The following is a 22,932-nucleotide window of genomic DNA, read 5'->3' on the forward strand; positions in this document are numbered from 1 at the left end:
GGGGGGGCATGGCCCCGTGGCCCCCCTGGATCCGCCAGTGGGCAACGGACCCCCCCCCCCCCATACGTTCGCGGCTGACAAAACGCCAATACGGGCGAGGTTTAAGTCCATATACTGGGTGTCCCAGAAAAAAGTACCAAATTTAAATTAGGAGTACAAAGAAAAATATGCGCGTGACATGTAAAATTTTAACATCAATCGAAAGCGTGATTCATGGAAATTATGTTGTATGGCTCGAGCGCTCTGTCAGTCATGAAGCCGTTTAATACTGAACAAAAAACCAAAATAGTCGAATTTTATCTCAAACACGGATCAGCCGTTTTAACGCAAAGGCAGTATCGCAGACATTTTAAGGTCCGAGAAGCTCCAACGATAAAGACCATACAGCGTCTGACTGAGAAGTTTCTGGCAGAAGGGTCCATTAGTAACCAGAATGCCGGAAACAGTGGTCGGAAAAAAAAACATCTCGCAGCCAGGAGGCCATACGAAAGGTCGCAGAGCAGGTTGGTCAGACGCCGAAAGTGTCGGTGCGGCGCCTCGCGTCTAGGGTCGGTCTCAGCAAGTCCTCCACTCACAGGATTCTCAAGAAGGATCTCGCCTTATCTGCCTTTAAGCTTAAAGTGTCTCAAAAGCTGTTTGCTGCGGATTTTGAGCAGAGGGAACAATTTTGCAAATGGTTTTTGGAAAAGTGCACAAACAACCCAAACTTCTTGTCTTGTGTTTGGTGGTCTGATGAGGCCCATTTTCATCTGAACGGGCAAGTGAACCGCCAAAATTACAGGTTTTGGGCGGAACGGCCACCAGAGGAAGTTCTCGAGGCTCCGCTGCATTCCCCGAAGGTGACTGTGTGGTGCGCGTTGAGCGCGCAGGGAATCATCGGCCCATTCTTGTTTGAAAATGGTGCTGGCGAGACGGTCACTGTCAATTCCCGGCGCTACCTTACCATGCTTAAACGCTTTTTGCGGGCACTCACAGCGAGTTGTGCGGACACCCTGAACCAGCAATGGCTGCAGCAAGATGGCGCAACGGCGCATACATCACGCGCCAACTTGGCCTGGCTGCACGAGTGTCTAGAGGGGCGTGTCATCTCCCGGCGGGCCGCGGTGACCTGGCCGCCGCACTCTCCTGACCTCACGCCCCTCGACTTTTACCTGTGGGGTTATCTGAAAAGTGTGGTGTATCAGGAGGCACCAGAAGACCTAGCGACACTGAAACGGGCGATTCGCGCGGCCATTCGCGCGATTCCACCTTCCGCATGTGCTCGGGTCGCAGAGGAAGCCAGGTGCAGGGCGGAGCGGTGCCTGGCCCAAGAAGGCAGGCACTTCGAACATGTGCCGGTGTGAGTGACAGGAAGGAGTGGCATGGTCCATTTGTAGCGCAAATAAATCTCCATGGAACTGGCTCGCTTTTGATATGCGTTTAAAGCATTAGTGCCGAATAACAAAAAAATATATTGTCTAAACAAATGTGGTACTTTTTTCTGGGACACCCTGTACATTCAGGCATGAGACAAGAAAGCTCCTGGTTAATAGTGTTAATGAACTATGAAGAAGCTTCAGCTATTAAGAAGCTTCTGAAATCTCTCAAGCTGAAGTTGATTATACTCAGTGTTGTTATGACCATTCCTCAGTTTTCTGACAAGAATCACACATTTGGCCATGGCAAACGTTGAAAATACCTTTTTCTTTAAAAAAGTGCCTAATGACAATCTTAGTTTCCAACAAATTTGCAATTAAAACCAACCAGTACACAATACAGAACACGTGCCTATGAATGCGAATAAAAATGTGATATCTTGTCGATTTCTCCTACATGTTAACCCTCGCCGGCACAGGCCATTTTGACTCTGGTTGGCAGAGGTTTTCACGTTTGCCCCAAGGTCACTCAATCATCAAAGCAATATTTCAGTTTTTCAGCATAGGAACTTTGAGAATGTTTATTTTCTAGTTTTCTTGACTTACGAGTATGTCTGGGTGGGGGGGGGGGCAAAAGATAGTATGCCCCCCCCCCTTTGACCGTCTTGGGCTGGCCCCCCTGGATCCGCCCTTGACAAAAACCCATTTTGAAGCTAGTCACTTGTCATGATGTTGCCCTCTTTGTTTTGGCCTTGTAGTCGTCACTCGACCAGATCAGACGTCAAAGCGCCGCCGAATACTGAGCAGTGTATTCTACTCGTGTTAGTTTCTGTAAACGATACAATAAATTAACACACAATCACGGAAATCGTCCCGAATGGCCCTCAAAGGTTGGGCCTCACACTGCACGTGCACACAGCACCGGGTTACGTCCGTTAGCAGCAGTTCACATGGGTCAATACGCATCAATCGATAGGCTAGTCATCAATAATCAGGCGCGGTAAAGAAACAACATCCGGTGAAAATAAACGAGTACAATAGGTAATTCTTACCGGCCTTTGGCGCCTCCACGCCACTGACGGCGCTGACGCCGACTCCGGCGAAAACCGCGCTCCTGCGCCCTGGGCGGCGCACCGCGGCGTTCACGACGCCTCTGGGGTCGCGCTACGACGCTTCTCGTGTCGGCGTTACGACGCCCCTCGGGTCGGCGTTCACGACGCCCCTCGGGTCGGCGCTCACGACGCCTCCCGTACCGACGGCCTCGGGACACGACGCCTCACGAGGCGTTCACACGCCTCACTCCGGCGAACCCGGCGCACCTAACACAAACAGGGCAGCCTCTAGGTAACAAATACGACAATGATCATCGAACAACGACATTCCAAGCTATTTCATATTTCATTTACGTTAAATTGCAGTACAATTCATTCATCATTTGACTTACACTGCGTCCGCGGTTCACACCTGCCACACACGACCGCTCACGGCGGAGACCGGCATCGGAAAGAACGCGCCTAGAGCGCGGCCCACCGCGCAGTCCACATCACCGGCGAAAATATTCCACTTTCGCGTCGCACAGTAACTAATCGAAAATAACAATACGAATAAATGCATCACAAAATATTGTTACACTATATCCAGTGTGGCAACGCGAAGCATACATAAATTAAATCGCTAATTATATTTTGCAAAACAAAAAAAAACTACTCGCAGCCCATCTCTATGATTAGAGTTGCCGCTTTTCAGCCGGAGGGGCACACACGGACTCCGGCTATCGAGCCCGGCAATGCGTAAGCGGGCGGTCTTTACACTCCCCCTTCGGTCAGCCTAGACCTGACCGAACACCACACAGACCGCCCGGTCGATTCACACTGATCTTAAATACTAGCTCTCGCGATATTTCTCCGCACACACAAACGTCCCGCTAATCGGACAGTCAGTAGGAGTTTCAGTGGCTGTTTACTATTCTAATCTATTTCTAACCCACCGATCACCCGAGCTACCTGCTCACTATAGTTCGGTAGATAATAAAATAAACTAACCTTCTCACTGAGTGTACTTACAACCTAAATTCTTGCACACCCTGTAACGCAAGTGTGCCACACCAGTCCCCACTCCACCTGAGTTACCACTCAAGGTCGGATTGCGCGCTGATCAAAATCAGTTTATGTATCGGTCTAATGTACGTTGAGGACCGGGTCTTAACCCTCACCTTCCTCACTAGTCCGTCCTCGCTTTCGAACACTTCCGTCACGCGGGCCATGCGCCACATGCCCCTGGGAGCGTCCTCGTCCGTCAGTAGCACTACATCACCTACGCTCAGGTTTCGAGACACCCTGTCCCACTTCTGCCTTTTCTGTAGGGTCAACAGGAATTCGCGCTTGAACCTGCCCCAGAACTGAGCCGCGAAGTACTGTGCTTGTCGCCAGCGGCGACGCGAGTAAGCGTCAGAGTCAGACGTCTCTACCGGCATCATCCGGCCTCCTCTCAGCAGAAGGAGGTGAGACGGAGTGATCGGCTCTACCTCACCCGAGCTGAGCGACACATACGTCAGCGGACGGCTATTCATGATCCCTTCTATCTCACAGAACACCGTACGTAGCGTCTCGTCATCTAACGTCTGAACGGGCATGCTACGCCAAATCTTTCGGAAAGTGCGGATCTGTCTCTCAATGAACCCTCCAAAATGGGAAGCAGTAGGCGGGTTAAATGTCCAGTCTATCCCCTGTTTGAGAGCCTCCCGCTGCAAATCTACACGGTTTACGTCACGAAGAGCCTGCTTAAGCTCGTTATCAGCGCCCACTAAGTTCGTCCCCATGTCAGACACTACTTGCTCGATAGGGCCCCGGCGCGCAGCTATTCTGCGGATGCCGTTAATCATGGAATCCGTCCGTAACGAATCCAGTATCTCTACGTGAATCCCACGCGTGACCATACAAGTACACATTAGCCCGTACCGCAGTTTCTCCCCCCGTCCCGACTTCACCGAGATAGGACCGAACACATCTAGTCCCACTCTAGAGAAAGCGGGAGCGTTCGCGTCAGTGCGCGCCGGCGGCAAGTCTGCCATCAGCTGGCGCTGCGGTCGCGCGTTCGCCTTCCTACACACCACGCACGACCGCAGCATCTTTCTGATCTCGGGCCCGGCACCCAAAATCCAGAACCGTTCGCGCAGCTTCCAGAATGTGTGCTCTCTACCTTGGTGTCCGACCTTCTCGTGCGCCTCTCTCATCACTAGCCGCGACACATGGTGGCGTCTAGGCAATATCACGGGATGCTTGGATACGTCCGCGACAGAGCGCGATCGGCCTAGGCGCCCTCCGACTACCATCAACCCGTCCTGCATCATCGGGCGCAGCTTAGCTAGCGGACTGCGCCTGGTCACTTCGACCGCGCCGTCGCTAGTAGCACCGTTCGGACGCTCGGCGAAACGTCTCTGGACATATCTCAAGACAGCACCCTCAGCCGTGCTCAACTCTGCTACAGTCAGCAAAGTTTCCCCACAGTAAGGACGGCTCCTCAGACCCTTGCGCCTGGATAGACACCATCTGCGATAATCGCCACTCCGGATGACCTCCGCAAACTTACGGTACCACGCCACGGAGCGTTTGAGCCGATAGTAGGACGAGAAGTACCGGAGAAGTCTCTCGACCGGAAGATCGGGTGCCGCGTCCACAGCGACCGCTGCCACTGGCGTTGATCGCTTCACCTCAGCTGCTGGTATGACAGCTGGAGCGGCCGGCTCCTCGGGCCACGCACCCGGCGGTCCCGTCAGAAACTCAGGTCCCGTGAGCCACGGACCTAAGTCGCCAGGGGCAGAGCCGCGAGAGCCCATGTCAGCTGGGTTCTTACCTGACGGCACGTAAGCCCAGTCAGACACCTGTGACCCGTCATGAATGTACGACAGCCTGTTCGCTACATATGTTTTGAAACGCGTCGTGCGGTTCCGGACGCACCCGAGAACCACCATGCTGTCGGTCCACATACGAACATCGTCGAGCTCGACATCCAGCTCCTTCTGCAGCAGCTTCCTGACTCTGACGGCCAACACTGCTGCGGCTAGCTCCAATCGCGGTATCGATACAAAACGCACCGGCTTAACCAGTGACCGACCCATCAAGAACACCACCGAGCACTGGATCTCTCCTCCCGGAGCACGCACCTCTCTCCTCAGATAGGCGACTGCAGAGTAGGCCAGCTCGCTGGCGTCTGCGAACACATGGAGCTGTGTGCTCACCGCCTCCCCCGGTGGGCCCACGATCGAGCGCGGCAGCTGAACACTGCCGATCTCAGCAGCCCTGGCCAGCCACTGCTGCCACTCTCTGGAAAGCTCCTCGGGGAGCGGCTCGTCCCACCCGCAGGGAACCACGCACAGTTTCTGCAACAGCAGACGACCAGTCAACACCACAGGTGCCACGATCCCCAGCGGATCGAAGACCGAGCCGACAGTCGACAGGAGACCTCGCCTCGTCACTGGCCGGTCTCCTCCACAGAACTGAAAAGTGAACACGTCACACTCCATATCCCACTTCATACCGAGGACACGCTCGGCGACCAGTTCATCTTTGTCTAAATCTAAACTCTTTACCTGTTTCCCCCGGTCCCCTACCGGGATCTGCTTCAGGAACTCGGGGCTGTTGCTCGTGAATTTTGTCATGTTAAACGACCCGTTCCTGCACAGTTCCTTTAGCCCATGAGCTAATTGAACTGCGCTCTGCACGGAATCTGTAGCGCATAGCGCATCGTCGACATAGGTGTTCCGGAGCAGAGCATCGGCGGCCTCAGGATATACATCGCGGCCTTCCTCCGCGCAGCAGCCCAGCGCGAGACTGGCCACGCTGCCGCTGGATACTGCTCCGAATACGTGCGATCTCATTCGGAATACCTGTACCTCGCCATCAGGATCGCCGTTCCGAAACCACAGAAACCTCAGCAGGTTTGAGTCGGCCTCGGGGACATGCACACGGTGATACATGGACTCCACATCACACGTGAACGCGACAGAACCCTCTCTGAATCGACACAAAACTCCGATCAGAGAGTTTGTGAGGATCGGTCCTGCTCTCAGAAGGTCGTTCAGACAGATGCCCTGGCTTTTAGCAGCGCAGTCGAACACGACACGCAGCTTACCTTTCCTTGGCTCGAGAACGCCGTGGTGAGGTAGGTACCACACCGCGTCCGCCTCCATCTCTCCCTCTGACACCGCCACTGCGTAGCCATCCTCGATCAACGACGTGATCATGCGGCGATACGCTGCGAAGTACGCGCTGTCTGACTTGAACCGCCTTCTGAGCGATTCGAGCCGCCTGCGCGCAGTCGGTAGACTGTCTGGAATTCGATCAAACGCTGCCTTAGGCAACGGGACCTCAAAATGACCATCCTTGTCACGCGTTACACTGGGGCGAACACTCGCCAGCCACTCTCTGTCCTCAACAGACATCCCCTGACTGTCATCCGACATACCTTGAAAGTCCTGCTCATACAGGCGTCTGTAGAAACAGCCCGACACATCAGACACGTCCTGCTGCGGAGGCGACTCACCGGAGCCCTGGACTCTGAGGAAGTTAACGGATAACCTCTCGTGTGCGCCACCTGATCCGGGGACCCGACCCATGACGTACCAGCCCAAGGCGGTACGGACCGCACAAAGTCCAGCCTCACCCTTCGGCGGGGGTCGCACCTCTTCCGCCACGATTAGCTCCGCACAGTCCGAGCCCAGGAGAAGCTCCACCGGCGCGTCAGCCTGCACGGCGTCGATCCCCTGCAAGTGAGGAGCGGCGGCCACCTCACTTCGCTGGCACCTGTCATCGAGGGTGACAGGCAGCGTGCCGATCGTAAGGAGGGGCGGAACACGGTGATACGGACCACCCTCCATTCCCCGCACCTCTACATCGGGAACCAGTGACGTCACCATTGTTCTCCTGCTACTGCCCACGGTGTCTATATCCACAGAGGTCCTCTCCGCTCTGGCCCCTATACAACTAGCCAGTCGCTCGGTCAGGAAACTTCCGGACGAGCCGGGATCGAGAAGCGCGTTAGTCACCACGGGTTTACCAGACGGACCTCGGATACACACCGTGACCACAGGCAGCGCCGTTCGGCACGCACCCGACATGCCCAGGCTCGCGCTGATCACAGCGCCGCTGTACCCGTCACGCGACGCGGGCTGGTCGGCACCCCTAGAGGGCGCCACTGCCTCGCCGCCGGGCGGCATCACCGACATCGCGCCTACCGGACCGGCCGCGACTCGTCCTCCGAGAGGTGCGCCGGCAGCTCCGCCGTCACCGACCGGAGTCCCTCGGCCACGCTGCGCCCCCGGCGCGAAGCGCGTCGGCTGCTCACCCTGAAACACGGCCTGAACATTAGCCGACCCGGACGGGGCCGGACCACCATGGAACACCGAGAGGTGGGGCCCAGCACATACCCTGCAGCGCTGCGGTTTCCTACAGAATCGCGCCTGGTGCCCTCTCCTCGCACACGCGAAGCACAGCCTGTGCTGCATCAGAAAGCCGCGCCGTTCCCTCCACGGCCGCGACCCCAGCGCCCGGCAGTCAGCCACACCGTGAGAGCCCCCACAGAAGACGCAGCTAGCAAGCTCCGACCCAGACGTCACCTGAGTCACGTTCACGGCGTGCCTGCGTGGGGCGCCGGAGCTGTCTGTCCGGTAGTTCGACTCTGCTGGTCGAAACCCGAAGAATGGATTCTTTCTCACGCGCACCTCGGCAGTCAGGAACCCCACCACATCGGAGAACCTAGCCATGCGCCGCTCGGTCTGGCCCAGTCTATCGACCTCCCTCAACCAACGGTCCTGCAGGTAAGGAGGGAGCTTCGAGATTATCAAACGGAGGGTCGACGGGTGCTCAAAATCACTCATCGCGACGCCGGACATGGCGTTCAAGACTTCCGTGAGGAACAAAGCGAACCTGTCTAGGGCCTCGACATCACCAGGCGGGACACGACCCCATGCCCTCACTTTCTCCACATAGGAGTCGATTAGCCTTAGCGGGCTCCCATACCGTTCCTCCAGGAGCTGCTTGGCACGCTCGTACCCCTGCCCACCCAGGTGGAGGCAGCTTTTCACGAGCTGATTCGCTTTTCCTCGTGTGAATTGCTCTAGATAAAACAAGAGCTCACTCCTGTCGTCGGACCTACTCTCAATACGTGACTCAAACGCACTTAGAAAAAGTCTGAACTCTTCCACGTCCCCTGAAAACGGCTTGATTTCGGTGGGCGGTAAAAGTGACTTCCTTAACTGCACAGCCAGTGCACCCTCTGCAGGACTGACATCCTGGCCGGCAGCACGCCCCTGATCCCCTGATCCTATCTGAAACTGAGTGAAATCCTCCCCGTGGTGTCCCATATCGGCTAATTTAAGTTCTATGTCAATCTGTTCTGCACGAGACCGCAGCGACAACTCGGCCTGCTCCGCCTTCGCCTTTACGCTCAACCTCTCCTGCTCAATCTGGTGTCTCTCCTTCATTAATCTCAAACGTGCCATGAGCACCTGCGGATCCTGCGGCGTCCTATCACTACCTGCCCCTGATTCTAAAGGCTCTGCACCCTGAACTGACTCAGCCACTGAAATCTCCATCGCTGACCAAAGCCTATCCACTAGCTCTACTTTCTTTCCAGTTACCTCTAACCCCCTCGCCTCTAACTCTGACTGCAATTCTACGAGTTTCAACTTATACAATTCCTCTTTGGTTGGGGCCATGACAAACAAAATAAGCAATACAATACAAGAATCAAGTACAAAGGTTAGCAAAAACAGCAAAATGCCTACCCACAAGAGCCTCCGATAAGTAAACACAAGCACATCAAAATATCACACTGTAGCCATGTACCTACTTCTGCCGGTCACCGCTAGGCCCATGTACTTCTGCCGGTCGCCGCTAGATGCTGTGAACCGCGAGTTACAGTTTTGTTAATAGGTGTCGCTTTTACCAGTCTCTAAATTGCTAAAGCCTTCGATTAAGTTGTGCGTCCCCCTTTTAACGTTCCGTTCGCTTAAACTGCTGTATTGTTTGGACAACTGCATTGGCTATGTGTATATTAAAAACCATATGTATTCGTTTATTACATTCGATGTTCTCGCCAACATGTGTGCAATACTAGATAAGTAAGTTCGTATGTAAAACTATATATGTCTCGATTTTGTGGCGAAATACAAGAGATATCTGTATGTTACAGTGTTTCTACTGGCTACACCAGCCAGATTGGTGACCCCGCGTTCTGCGCACTAAGGGATCGCTATCCCCTCGTGTTCCCTGGCACACCGACACTGGCCTGCACCCTGAGCTATCTCCTCCAGCTCTCTTTGTGTAGGAAGGAAGTGGCGGATGGTGTGTCTCCACGAGGATCCTTATTTTGTGCTGTGTGGAACTGGATAACGCCGACTACTACTGCTGCACTAAGGACCAGCTACTTCATCGGCTCATCTTACCGAACGGCTACCTCTGCAGCTGCACCGCAGCACCTGCCGATCGCCGGATCGCCGTCGCCGCCACCGATCTTCCCGACCATTGCTCTCGGCAGCCATGGACCAGAAGACCCAGCCTGCCGGCGCCGGTGCAGCCGCCGGAACCGGTGCAGCCGCCGGCGCCGGTGCAGCCGCCGCCGCCGCCTCGCATGCCGCTGCTGCTGCTGCTGCCGCTGCCGCCCAACCGGACTACCTCCGCGTGGCGACCGCGCCACGCAGCCACGTCGCGCCGCCGCGCTTCTTCGAGGAGGACCCCGTGATCTGGCTCGTCCAGCTCGACCTCTTCTTCTCTCAGGCAGCTGTGGACGATGAGCTCAGCCGCTTCCGGATCGCCGCTACTCTCCTTCCTGGCCACCTCCTGCGCGACTTCACTGACATCCTCCGCAACCCTCCTCCAGACCGACCTTACACCATCCTTTCCGACGCCATCCGTCAGCGGTTCGGCAAATCAGTCGAACAGCGTCTTCGCTGCCTGCTCTCTGGCCAACAACTCGGCGACAGACGTCCTTCCCAATTCCTTCGGCATCTCCTGGACCTTGCTGAAGCTGAAGGCTCACAAGATTCCCCGCTCATCCGCCAGATCTTCCTCAATGCTCTTCCGCCTCGGACTCAGCCCTTCCTCCAGTGCCTGCCGCCTGGGACGGACCTTGCGACCATCGCTAGCACTGCCGACCGACTCCTGGAGCTTCCGCAGCAGTCGGACGTCGCTGCACCTACCTCAGGTCTTCTCGCCGCGGTATCGACTTCTGCGCCTGCTGCAGCCTCACCTGCTGCTCCTGCAGGACCCTTCCACCTCCAAGACCTGATGAGTCAGCTGCTGACTGGTATCACGGCCCTCACAACATCAGTCGCCACACTGGTGGACGAGACGCGCCGCCGAGAGAGGTCTGCATCCCGTGCCCCCGGCCGCGCTCGCCACCGTCCACCACGCGACCTGTCTGCTGCTGCCCGGTCACCCAGCCCTGCAACCAGCACATCTACCGGCGCTGGTGCTTCCTTCTGCTGGTACCACCACAAGTTCGGTACCAACGCGCGCTCATGTCAGTCACCGTGCTCGTGGTCTGCAACTGCAACTCAGACCTCGGGAAACCAGCAGTAGGACAGGTGACACAGACGTCTGCACCTGCCCTGCTCAACCCTGACGTCCCTCCAGCCAGCGGCCTTCTGAGACTCAAGGACAACAACACTGGTATCACCTTCCTCATCGACACTGGAGCCGAGTACAGTGTTCTTCCAGCGACACCCACCGATCGTGCTCGCGGAACCAACGGACTGGATCTGCAAGCAGCCAACAACAGCAGCATCCAGACCTATGGTCAGCGCATGCTCACGCTTTCTCTTGGCCTCAGAAGAGATTTCAACTGGATCTTCATCATCGCGGACGTCTCCCATCCTCTCCTAGGAGCCGACTTCCTCTCCTCGTATGATCTCCTCGTCGACACCAAGAGAGGCCGTCTCATCGACCACCTAACTGAGTTGTCCTCACCTGCTTCCCACTCCTCAGTGCCATCCACCGGACTGACAGCCGTCGTCGGAACCGACAACCCAGCATTCCTTAACCTCCTTCGAGAATTCCCCAGCCTCACCCAGCCGTCACATCATCCGGAGCCACAGCACTCAGTCCGACATCACATCGAGACTACCGGCCCTCCGGTCTTCTGCCGCCCACGCCGTCTGGATCCAGCTCGACTCGCCACTGCCAAGGCAGAGTTCCAGCGCCTTCTCAGTCTCGGAGTCATCCGACCCAGCAGCAGTCGGTATGCATCACCGCTGCACATGGTGCCCAAGTCGTCTGGAGATTGGAGACCCTGTGGTGATTACCGTGCACTGAACCGCATCACAGTGCCTGACCGGTACCCACTACCACATCTCCACGACTTCACTGCCTGCCTCGCTGGGACATCGATCTACTCTCGGCTCGACCTCGTCAGGGCCTTCAACCAGATACCGATGGCCCCAGAAGACATCGCCAAGACAGCGATCACAACGCCCTTCGGCGCCTTCGAGTTCCTCCGTATGCCGTACGGTCTCCGGAACTGCGCTCAGACCTTCCAAAGGTTCATGGATCACATCCTCCGTGGCCTGGACTTCGCCTTCGTCTATGTAGACGACATCCTCATCGCCAGCAGCAGCATCTCGGAACACCTGTCACACCTCCGAGAGGTCTTCAGCCGTCTTTCCCGCAACGGTGTGCTCCTCAACCCATCGAAGTGCGCCTTCGGCATGGAGAGCATCTCCTACCTCGGCCACCAGATCTCCAGCGGAGGCATCACTCCTCTCGACGATCGAGTCAGTGCGATCAAGAACTTCGACCGTCCAGAGTCAAAGAAGAGCCTCAAGAAGTTCCTGGGGATGATCAACTTCTATCACCGCTTCATCCCACACGCTGCTGCTCTTCTGGCACCTCTCCACGGCCTGACTGCCTCAGACGACCGAGCTTCTTCAGTCACGTGGACCCCAGAGGCAGACGCCGCCTTCTCTGCAGCCAAAGCCGCCCTCGCTGACGTCACCCAGCTCGCTCATCCCGTCAAAGATGCAGCTCTGAGCCTCAGCACTGACGCCAGCAGCACGGCAGCCGGCGCCGTGCTCCACCAGCGAGTTGGTGGTTCTCTCCAGCCTCTCGCCTTCTTCTCGCGCAAGTTCACGCCCACCCAACGCCGCTACAGCACCTTTGGACGGGAATTGCTCGCGATGTACCTCGCCGTGCGACATTTCCTGCCCTATCTGGAAGGACGCGACTTCGAGATCCTCACGGACCACAAGCCGCTCGTCTTTGCTCTCAAGGCCAACGGCAACGCCAACCATTCTCTCCGTGAACAACGTCACATGGACCTGATTCTGCAGCACACCAGCAAGATCGGACATGTTCCTGGACACCTCAACCCGGTAGCTGACGCCATCTCACGGATCAGCTCAGTGTCTGCGCCAGCTTCTGCCGCAGCTACACCTTCACCCGGCCTTCTGAGCCTGGCCGACATCGCCCTACACCAAGCCAACGATCCTGACCTGCCGAAGCTGCAACAATCCTCATCTCTGGTCATCCGTGACTTCCCAGTCCCTGATCATCCGCATCTACGTCTCTGGTGCGACACCTCAACGGCCACACCTAGACCTGTAGTCCCAGCCAGACTCCGCCCTTCCATCATCAAGAGCTTCCACGACTTGTCTCATCCTGGCATCAACGCTACGCGTCATCTCATCTCATCGAGGTTCATCTGGCCCCACATCAACGCGGACATCCGTGCCTTCGTCCGGAGCTGCCAGCACTGTCAGCGTGCCAAGATCCAGCGCCACACGAAGCCACCCATGGGCAGCTTCCAGCCACCTGACTCTCGCTTCCTGCACATCCACATCGACCTTGTCGGACCACTTCCTCCGTCCCATGGCAACTCCTATCTCCTGACTGTCGTCGACCGCTTCACCCGATGGCCCGAGGCAATTCCTCTGCCCACCATGGACGCCGTCACGGTGGCTCGGCATCTCGTCAGCGGCTGGATCGCCCGCTTCGGAGTACCCGAACTCATCACCACCGACAGAGGATCCCAGTTCGAGTCCCGCCTCTGGACAGAGGTCTCCAAGCTTCTCGGCACCTCTCGGATCCGGACCTGCGCCTACCACCCAGAAGCAAACGGGATGGTAGAGCGCTTCCACCGCCAACTGAAGTCAGCTCTGCGGACCGATGACGACGCCGTCTCCTGGTCGGACCGACTTCCTCTGGTGCTACTCGGAGTGCGCACGGCCCTCAAGGAGGATCTCGGATGCACCGCTGCAGACCTAGTCTATGGTTGCAGTCTCCGACTTCCTGGTGACTTCCTCTCCCCCATGTCGTCGGACACTTCTTCTGATCCGGCTTCCCTAGCCTCTCGTCTCCGTGCCGCCATGTCGGAGCTCCGTCCAACTCCTCCTCGTCCTGGCTCCCGCCAAATCTTCATCTCTCAAGACATGCAAACCTGCTCCCACGTCTTCATCCGACGCGATTCGCATCGCTCTCCTTTCCAATACGTCTATGACGGTCCTTATCGTGTCCTATCCCGCGACCAGCACACCGTCACCATCGACCGTCTCGGGCGACGCGACACCGTCACCCTGGCTCGGTGTAAACCGGCCTTCACGGACAACATGCCTGCCGCAACGCCGCCTGCAGCACCGGACGTCCTGGTGAACGACACGCCTACTACAGCGACAGACAGCTCGGTGGACCGCCCGCCTGCTGCATCGCCTGCACCCAGCCGCTCAGGTGCCCCCGGCGGCTCTCGCCCGGCTCGCCGCGTGCCGCCGGGCCCGCCGCCTGCTTCGCCGCCCCCTCTCCGCCGTTCGTCGCGTACTCGCCGCCAAACTTCTTTTTATGGTGTTTAACTAGGGCGGGGGAGTGATGTAGCCATGTACCTACTTCTGCCGGTCACCGCTAGGCCCATGTACTTCTGCCGGTCGCCGCTAGATGCTGTGAACCGCGAGTTACAGTTTTGTTAATAGGTGTCGCTTTTACCAGTCTCTAAATTGCTAAAGCCTTCGATTAAGTTGTGCGTCCCCCTTTTAACGTTCCGTTCGCTTAAACTGCTGTATTGTTTGGACAACTGCATTGGCTATGTGTATATTAAAAACCATATGTATTCGTTTATTACATTCGATGTTCTCGCCAACATGTGTGCAATACTAGATAAGTAAGTTCGTATGTAAAACTATATATGTCTCGATTTTGTGGCGAAATACAAGAGATATCTGTATGTTACAGTGTTTCTACTGGCTACACCAGCCAGAACACATTACATGACACATTTAAATGACCAGCCACAATCTTGCATTATATCCCCCCTTAACTGAAACCCCATGATGATAGACGCGCAGCTTCAATCAAGTTCAACGGGCACACCGCTCAAAGTCAAAGCCGATAGGGCACACAGCCCTTGAGGTTGAGTCTGATCTGATGGCTAAGTGCCAAACCTGGTTTATCACTGACCAGAGATCCTCGAGGCTCGATGTGCAGGAGAAGATGCACTGCAGGCAGTCACACTGACCGCCTCCCCTGTCCACACAGGGGCTGCAGCACGCCGTCACAGGCTCAGGAAGCTGGGCCCGCCTCGTGCCGAAGACGAGGCTGTCACATGCAGAGGTGGCCTCCGAGGCAGAGGCCGAAACTGTAGTCGTCACTCGACCAGATCAGACGTCAAAGCGCCGCCGAATACTGAGCAGTGTATTCTACTCGTGTTAGTTTCTGTAAACGATACAATAAATTAACACACAATCACGGAAATCGTCCCGAATGGCCCTCAAAGGTTGGGCCTCACACTGCACGTGCACACAGCACCGGGTTACGTCCGTTAGCAGCAGTTCACATGGGTCAATACGCATCAATCGATAGGCTAGTCATCAATAATCAGGCGCGGTAAAGAAACAACATCCGGTGAAAATAAACGAGTACAATAGGTAATTCTTACCGGCCTTTGGCGCCTCCACGCCACTGACGGCGCTGACGCCGACTCCGGCGAAAACCGCGCTCCTGCGCCCTGGGCGGCGCACCGCGGCGTTCACGACGCCTCTGGGGTCGCGCTACGACGCTTCTCGTGTCGGCGTTACGACGCCCCTCGGGTCGGCGTTCACGACGCCCCTCGGGTCGGCGCTCACGACGCCTCCCGTACCGACGGCCTCGGGACACGACGCCTCACGAGGCGTTCACACGCCTCACTCCGGCGAACCCGGCGCACCTAACACAAACAGGGCAGCCTCTAGGTAACAAATACGACAATGATCATCGAACAACGACATTCCAAGCTATTTCATATTTCATTTACGTTAAATTGCAGTACAATTCATTCATCATTTGACTTACACTGCGTCCGCGGTTCACACCTGCCACACACGACCGCTCACGGCGGAGACCGGCATCGGAAAGAACGCGCCTAGAGCGCGGCCCACCGCGCAGTCCACATCACCGGCGAAAATATTCCACTTTCGCGTCGCACAGTAACTAATCGAAAATAACAATACGAATAAATGCATCACAAAATATTGTTACACTATATCCAGTGTGGCAACGCGAAGCATACATAAATTAAATCGCTAATTATATTTTGCAAAAAAAAAAAAAAAACTACTCGCAGCCCATCTCTATGATTAGAGTTGCCGCTTTTCAGCCGGAGGGGCACACACGGACTCCGGCTATCGAGCCCGGCAATGCGTAAGCGGGCGGTCTTTACAGGCCTTTTTATGACATCACATTTACCTACATCAGGCTTCATTGACCCATCATTGTAAAAGAGAGTGGTAAGGGAGTTTTGAGTTTTTTTATATAACTTAAGTTGTGTTAGAGATAAAAGCATTAACTTGCCATCATCACTGGTGGATCCAGGGAAGGGGGGGGGGGCATTAGGGGCATGTGCCCCCCCCCGGCAGGAGCCTGGGGGAGGGCATTCAGTACAAGTATGCCCCCCCGTTCAGACTTACACTTCTTACGCCTATAACGAGGAACTAAATAAAAATGGATTAGAAAGCCTTCCTAGTAACTACTTTTGTGATCAGAGTCGTTTTAGTAACCTCAATTTAGTTGTCATTGCTTTATTTTGTCTAAAAATATTTTGCCTCTTAGTTCTTACCACAGGGGAGTAATGCCGCTCCAACCCTTTTGACCGTATTGTCTAACGATGGCACTCATATTGCGCAAACCAGGAATCGGCCGCCGCCTATGCTTGGGAGCGCCTGTGAGGGTCTCACACCGGCGCCTTTGAGGGCCCAACACCGCCAATCTGAGGGACTAACACCAATGTTTCTTAAGACCCTACCTCGGCGGTGGTTCTGAGGGCCCCACACTGGTGACTCTGAGGGCTTCCAGTGACGCCTGAGAGTACCACGCCGGTCTCCAGGATCCCACAGCATAGGCGGCAGAACGGGGAGGGCACCGGGACACCGTGCCCCCCTTTGATTTTGGCATTTTAACATTAGCCCTATGGGCGTTGCATGGAAAGAATGGGACCAAAAGTCGGCAGTGCCCCCCTTAATTGAAGGTGTTCCGCCGCTACTGTGACCCACAGGGCTCCTGAAGGCCTCTGCTGGCCCTTGCTGGTCTCTTGAAGACTCCTTGCCCCCATGCATGTGTCTCTGAGGAGTGAGGACCCCACAACGATGCCTTTGAAAGTCTTCACCGGCGACTGTGATGGCACCACACAGACACGTCTGAGGCCCCCACACCGCCACCTGAGACACCAGTGTCTCCTGAGGCCCCACATCGGCGACTCTGAGGGTCCCACATCGGCGACTCTGAGGGTCCCACATCGGCGACTCTGAGGGTCCCACACCGGTGCCTCTGGGGCCCCACACCGGCGCCTCTGGGCCCCACACCGGTGCCTCTGGCAGCCAGCCACCGGTAACCAGGGGCGTAACCACCTAAGCGGACACTGCGGAAAGTCCGCGCCATTTTTTTACGGGCGCGGGGGGGGGGGAGAGGGGAGAGGGGCGCCGAAGGCGCCGTTCATATCTTTGCCCCGCAAGAGTTCATTTAGTTGCACCCAGTTATATTGGACATTGGGCATGATAATAAAAACGATCATGTAACATGTACGTCTCGGAGATCGACTGTGTCCGACTCTGACTGAAATAACTAAAGCTCGAAGGAGGTCACGCGCATCATGACTCAAGTGACCTCCGAGTCGGGACTCAATAATAACATAACTGTATAACAACAACATGTGTCCACGACACAACACTCTCCTCCCCTTAGACAGCTCAACTAGCGAGCCTTTTGGACACACGCTCAGACCTACGCGGTCCAGTGTCGAGCACACTGCCAGTGACGTTACTCAGGCTGATTCCGCCGGAGTCCCGCTCTACGTCACTCTCATCACGGCTGCTGTCGGCTCTTGAGGTGTCCGTTTCCGGCTCCGTCTGACACTCCCTATCGTCCCCTTCTCGCTGACTATCCTCTGTTGTCTGCGTTCCGACTTCCTGTGCAGGGTCTCCCGCCGTCATCTTCCCACCGAAGCCGCGACCGGCCGTGGGCTGCACCTCTGACGGTGACTGCGGCTGTCCCACCGGACGCTGCTCTGTCGGTCCTGGCTGTCCGGCGCTGTCCGCCGTCTCTGGTGCCGGTGCGGTCCCTGGCCTCTCTGACACGATGGCGTCGGCCGGAGCGCCCTGGCCAGCCGCTCTCATCTGGTCCACATGACGAGACCACAGAGCCTCCCCGACTTTGACCTCGTATGAGACCGGACCGGTTCCGGCCACCACCGTCCCTCGCTTCCACTTGCTGGGACCACCGTAGTGTCGCACCCACACCTCATCACCCAGCAGAAACGATCGGTTCGCTCCTCCAGCCGCCATCTCCTGTCTCTGCTGCTGGTCTCGGACTCGGCCCGCCGGATCGGGCCGTAACAGGTCCAGGCGAGTCCTGATGCTCCTCCCAAGCATCATCTCCGACGGTGACTTCCCAGTCGATGCGTGCGGAGCCACCCGGTACGCGAGCAGAAACTTCTGCAGTCTGGCCGACAGAGTACCGCCTCCTCTCAACGCCGCCTTCAGGCCGGGGCATTCCACGTCAAATCAAACACCGAAATCCGTCATCCCCTTCGATTTTTCTGAAAATTTGTAGGCAGACTGGGCATGGTTCAAAACTGAGTTACGTATAATATTTTCGAATTTTGATAACGTATCGCTGAGATATAGGTCATCGAATATAGCGAAAAATGCCACACATTAATTTTTTAAATGGCTATAACTCTGGTTCCTTTTCTGGTATCAAAATGATATTAACAGGGTCTTATAGGCAATTGATAAGGCTTTGATTTTTAATCGTAAAATTAAATTGAAGTGACCTTGAAATGCATTTGACCTTGAATTAAAACAGAAAAATTTAAATAGCAAAAAACACGTCACCTTCGATTTGGGTAATTTTCACATATTATGTCCGTCACAATGTTCCTAACCATCTGTGAAAAAATTGGAGTGGGCCATTCATAACTTTCGCGGCAAACGCCGTTTTCATTCATCAACATCACGCAACCGCGCGTGACCTTGAAAGACAGAGTCAAGACATGCTTGCTTGTGTACACTTTCTGAAATGAATGATTGCTGATTAGTGATATCCCAAACTCTGCGAGAATGGAAATGCATAGTCATCGTAGTCAAGCATTCACTTTCCATAGTAAAAGTGTCTCAGGCAAACGGTATTTTGCGGTGAATTTTGAGCCGTGTGGAAATGCATTATGAAGTAAATTCAACGAAAACATTATCACGCAACGATATCTTAAGTTCTTTTGATCTTCACTATACGAAAGAACATACATTTTTTAGTACGCATGGGGAATTTCTAGTTAATCCAATAATAGATATGGCAGTTAGAGGCCTGCTAAGAGTAACATGTCGCCGGCTGAGGTGGGCTCGGCCGATGTGGGAAACGCAGCAATCACAATTTTGTGTTTACACGTTCATATTTCAATTGTTTACCAATCGATTTTCAAAATTCTTTCACCATAAGATTGCCTGTACATTTCTTAGTCTTCTCACAAAATTTGACGCGAATCGAACGTAATCAGCGGTAGGGAGCGCGATGTAAAGACGGAACCGTTCCGTTCCGTCCCGGCACAGTCTACAATTCAGGCGGCGCGTAGCGGTCGGCGCCGGCTGCCGAGTCGGGTGAGTATTGAAGCATCCAAGAGCGCAGCATCCAAGGGACGCAACATCCAAAACCTTAGCATCCAGCGATCAAAACGTCCAAATAACATCCAAAACCGACCCCTTAGGGATGATTCAGAGCATCCAAGGGCGAAACATCCAAAACTGCAACATCCAGGACCACAGCATCCAAAATCGTATCATCCAAATTGGCAGCAACCAAGGACGAGGAATTGCAGCATCCAAGAGTGAAACATCCAAGGGTGCAGCATCCAAAACCGTATCATCCAAAAAACATTTTTGGCACCGCAGCATCCAAGACAGTATCATCCAAAATAGTGACATCTGTTGTACAAGCTGTAAACTATTAGTTCAATGGCTGTCCGATAGGTGGTGGCACGTACGGTTCATAAGTGACGGAATTGTATGACATCACTGAGTCTCTATACAGTGGCATCCCTATAATGACCTTACATCCTCAAGACGGAGGTGCGTAGCTGCTGGTAGCGACATCGCTGCGATACCACTACAAACCTGACATATGACATGAAGACGCATTGCAGCGTATCCAAGCGCGGCACGTATGTAGGTAGGCTGAGCCGCTGAAGTGTCGATAATGGAGACCGGTACCGAAAGTGGGTTTATTAATTGCCCTTTGTTAGAAGTGCCTAATAAGTCGTGAACTGTCCACTATCCCCGTAACCAAGCCTCCGCAAGGATCTTCATCTCACCGTCAGATCGCGCTTATCATCGTCAGCTCCTCCCGTTCCTTCACAGTTAACCTTTTTCCTGTCCTATGTGATATATTCCATGTTCCAGAGGGCAAAAAATATAAAAATAGCCGTTTATACCAGGGGTGCGGAGCCGGAGCCGGAGCAGCCGGAGCCGGCATATTTTGCCCAGAGCCGGAGCCGGAGCCGTAAAACAATATAGCCCGGAGCCGGAACCGGAGCCGGAGCCGTCAAAAAAGGGGGTGACTCCGGCTCTTTTTTTAAGAAGAAAAAATTATTGACCTAGTTCGGTTTGACAGTACAAGGCCATGTAGTATTCACTATTCAAATTAGCCTTGTTATGCAAATACAGAGGCAGCGTGTACCAATCCAATTTCAATCGCCCTTTCTCTTCCACCCGTAGGTATTTAATTAATCGCATAGAGGATGTACAGTCCACAGCAGAAGTAATGTGGGGTTTCAGTCATGGGTATGTTCTGCTTCTGAAGCTTAGGAACGATTAGCCAGACTACAATGAAACTTTGAATGTAGCTTATGTGTATCGTCACCCTTGCAGCTGCAACTTTAGCTATTGACATCTTCTTTTCGATCACTCCGCATTAAACAATCGCCAGTCAAAGCCAACCGTTGAGATTGGTAAAACTTAGATTAGATTACTTTAGCGGTGGGCTGTACCTACTGAGAAGGAGCCGGAGCCGGACCATTTTACTCGGAGCCGGAGCCGGACCGTCTGAAATTTCCACGGCTCCGCATCCCTGGTTTATACGAAAAAAGTTTTAGGTAACAGATTTTGACTGAAGGGAGCCACGACATTACTTTTACCAGCAACGTGTTCCCCTCGTCGAGTCGCGTCGAATGAAATTCGGACTTCTAAGGTCATTTGGAAAATTTGACCTCGAGTCATATGCAGCCTGACCGGAAAGGGTCATGCTGCATATCAGTTGATCCGTATCGCCGAGTGGAACACATCTGACATGTTTTTACCGCTCTAGCACGTCTGTCGTCTCTTATATCAATTCAAAAGAAATAGTTTAAAAAAACTGCTGGTGACCCTTCATGACCTGAGATAACCTCAGGGTCACACAAAGGGGTAACGGGTGCAATATTCGGGTGTGTCATGTTTTCCAATAAACCGATGTTTGAGTGTTTATAGATAGCATGGGCGTCGAAAGCGGGGGGACGGGGGACGCCCCCCCCCCCGCCGGCAGTCGATGAATCCGGGGGGGGGGACGTCCCCTCATAAAATCGGCCATAAAGGATTTCAAAAGTGACTATTTGCAACGGTCATTCAATATGGAGTCATGTAAACAGAAATAAACCATTTTTAAAAGAATACCTACTGATGCTGGTCAGTTCGACGGTACAACTGAGAACTCAGACACTTCAGCGGCTCAGGTACAGCCCACCGCTAAAGTAATGTAGGGTTTTACCAATCTCAACGGTTGGCTTTGACTGGCGATTGTTTAATGCGGAGTGATCGAAAAGAAGATGTCAATAGCTAAAGTTGCAGCTGCAAGGGTGACGATACATATACCTAAGCTACATTCAAAGTTTCATTGTAGTCTGGCTAATCGTTCCTAAGCTTCATAAGCAGAACATACTCATGACTGAAACCCCACATTACTTCTGCTGTGGACTGTACACCCACCAAAGGCTGAAGTTCGGTCCTCTGGGTGGGGTGACAGCTGCATAAGCCACACATTCGAATATTCACAATACTCAAGCACTTCTAAACGGCCATCCTCCCGTGCTAGGCAAAACGACAGCTGAAGGGGCTCACCAGTTCACCATGACCTTAGAGTACCTGATGCTGGTGTGAGAGGTCAGAGGACCTCGCCACGGTCTGGGTTTTTTTTTATTGGGTTAGGACTTTTCGGTCTGACGAGACCATTTCAGAGCCGGAAGGAGATGGGAATTAGGGGGAGGGCGAGGGGGGGACATTTGGTCTGGGCGAGCACCCTGATGAGTCGACGAGGCTGAACCCGTCCAGAGGGGCAGGCCGACCAGCACCCCAAGCACACACCAGTCACCGCACCCGGTTACGGTCGTGCTCTTATAGGGGGTTCCCGCATGGGATAAAGTTGCCCGTCCAGCCCGGAACAAGGAGTTGAGGCGTGGAGGAGAGGGATTTGACTGTCCTGAGGATAGAAATGACGGAACGGTGTGTGGTATGAGAGTGTCCAGGAGGTTTGAATACTCAGTGTGGGCCTATATTGGTCTGACCTCTTTACTGATACAACCACCGTCCACCAGTCACAACGGTCAACAGAACCTACAGCTCTTATCCCATCTGCCCACGATCGGCTAAAACGGCTTCATAAATTTCGACTAACCAGTTAACCCTATTAGTGGCAGGGGGGGGGGGGGGTTGTTTTTATCCACCCCTCAGGTTTTTCGGGAATATCTCCGAAACCGCTGAAGCTACGATGCTGAAATTTTCTGACTTTTCCTAAAACTAAATTGGGCACATTCCCTGAAAATTTCAAGTTCATAACTTTACCAGGGGCGGCTCCAGAGCACTGGGAATTGGGGGGTCCTATTCGTGAAGCGAGTCATTTGGGCGAAGATCACGATGCTGCACCAGTTTTACGAACAGTGAATGAAAGGTATCATGTGATAAGATATACAAAGTTATTGTGCATCCTCTTTTGACACGTTTTTGCTATAATAGGCGGATCCAGGCGTCCAAAAAGGGGGGTTATATTTTACCTCCCAACATAGGTGCCCTGACACCGCCTATGCATGATCAATACAATTTTAGTCGTTC

At 54.3% G+C, this 22,932-nt stretch overlaps 1 protein-coding gene and 2 long non-coding RNA genes across 3 annotated transcripts in view; 1 reads left to right on the forward strand and 2 right to left on the reverse strand.

Annotated features, from left to right (window-relative positions):
- Positions 1-2,143: 2,143 nt before the first annotated feature.
- LOC122394556 lies at positions 2,144-2,911 on the reverse strand. Its single transcript, XR_006258892.1, has 2 exons — positions 2,800-2,911; positions 2,144-2,674 (listed from the first exon to the last, which is right to left on the reverse strand). It is a non-coding gene; the product is annotated as an uncharacterized LOC122394556 (long non-coding RNA).
- An 810-nt stretch (positions 2,912-3,721) lies between these two features.
- The window catches only part of LOC122394555 (transient receptor potential cation channel trpm-like), a 291,178-nt gene continuing 271,967 nt past the window's right edge, over positions 3,722-22,932 (forward strand). Inside the window, exon 1 of the mRNA XM_043391514.1 lies at positions 3,722-3,855. The gene's annotated coding sequence lies outside the window, so the exon portion shown is untranslated. The remainder of the gene's footprint in view (positions 3,856-22,932) is intronic.
- Positions 15,006-15,887, reverse strand: LOC122394557. Its single transcript, XR_006258893.1, has 2 exons — positions 15,662-15,887; positions 15,006-15,536 (listed from the first exon to the last, which is right to left on the reverse strand). It is a non-coding gene; the product is annotated as an uncharacterized LOC122394557 (long non-coding RNA).

This window comes from Amphibalanus amphitrite, unplaced genomic scaffold, assembly GCF_019059575.1.
Source record: "Amphibalanus amphitrite isolate SeventyFive unplaced genomic scaffold, NRLGWU_Aamphi_draft 000598F_arrow, whole genome shotgun sequence".
Taxonomy (NCBI): Eukaryota; Metazoa; Arthropoda; class Thecostraca; order Balanomorpha; family Balanidae; genus Amphibalanus; species Amphibalanus amphitrite.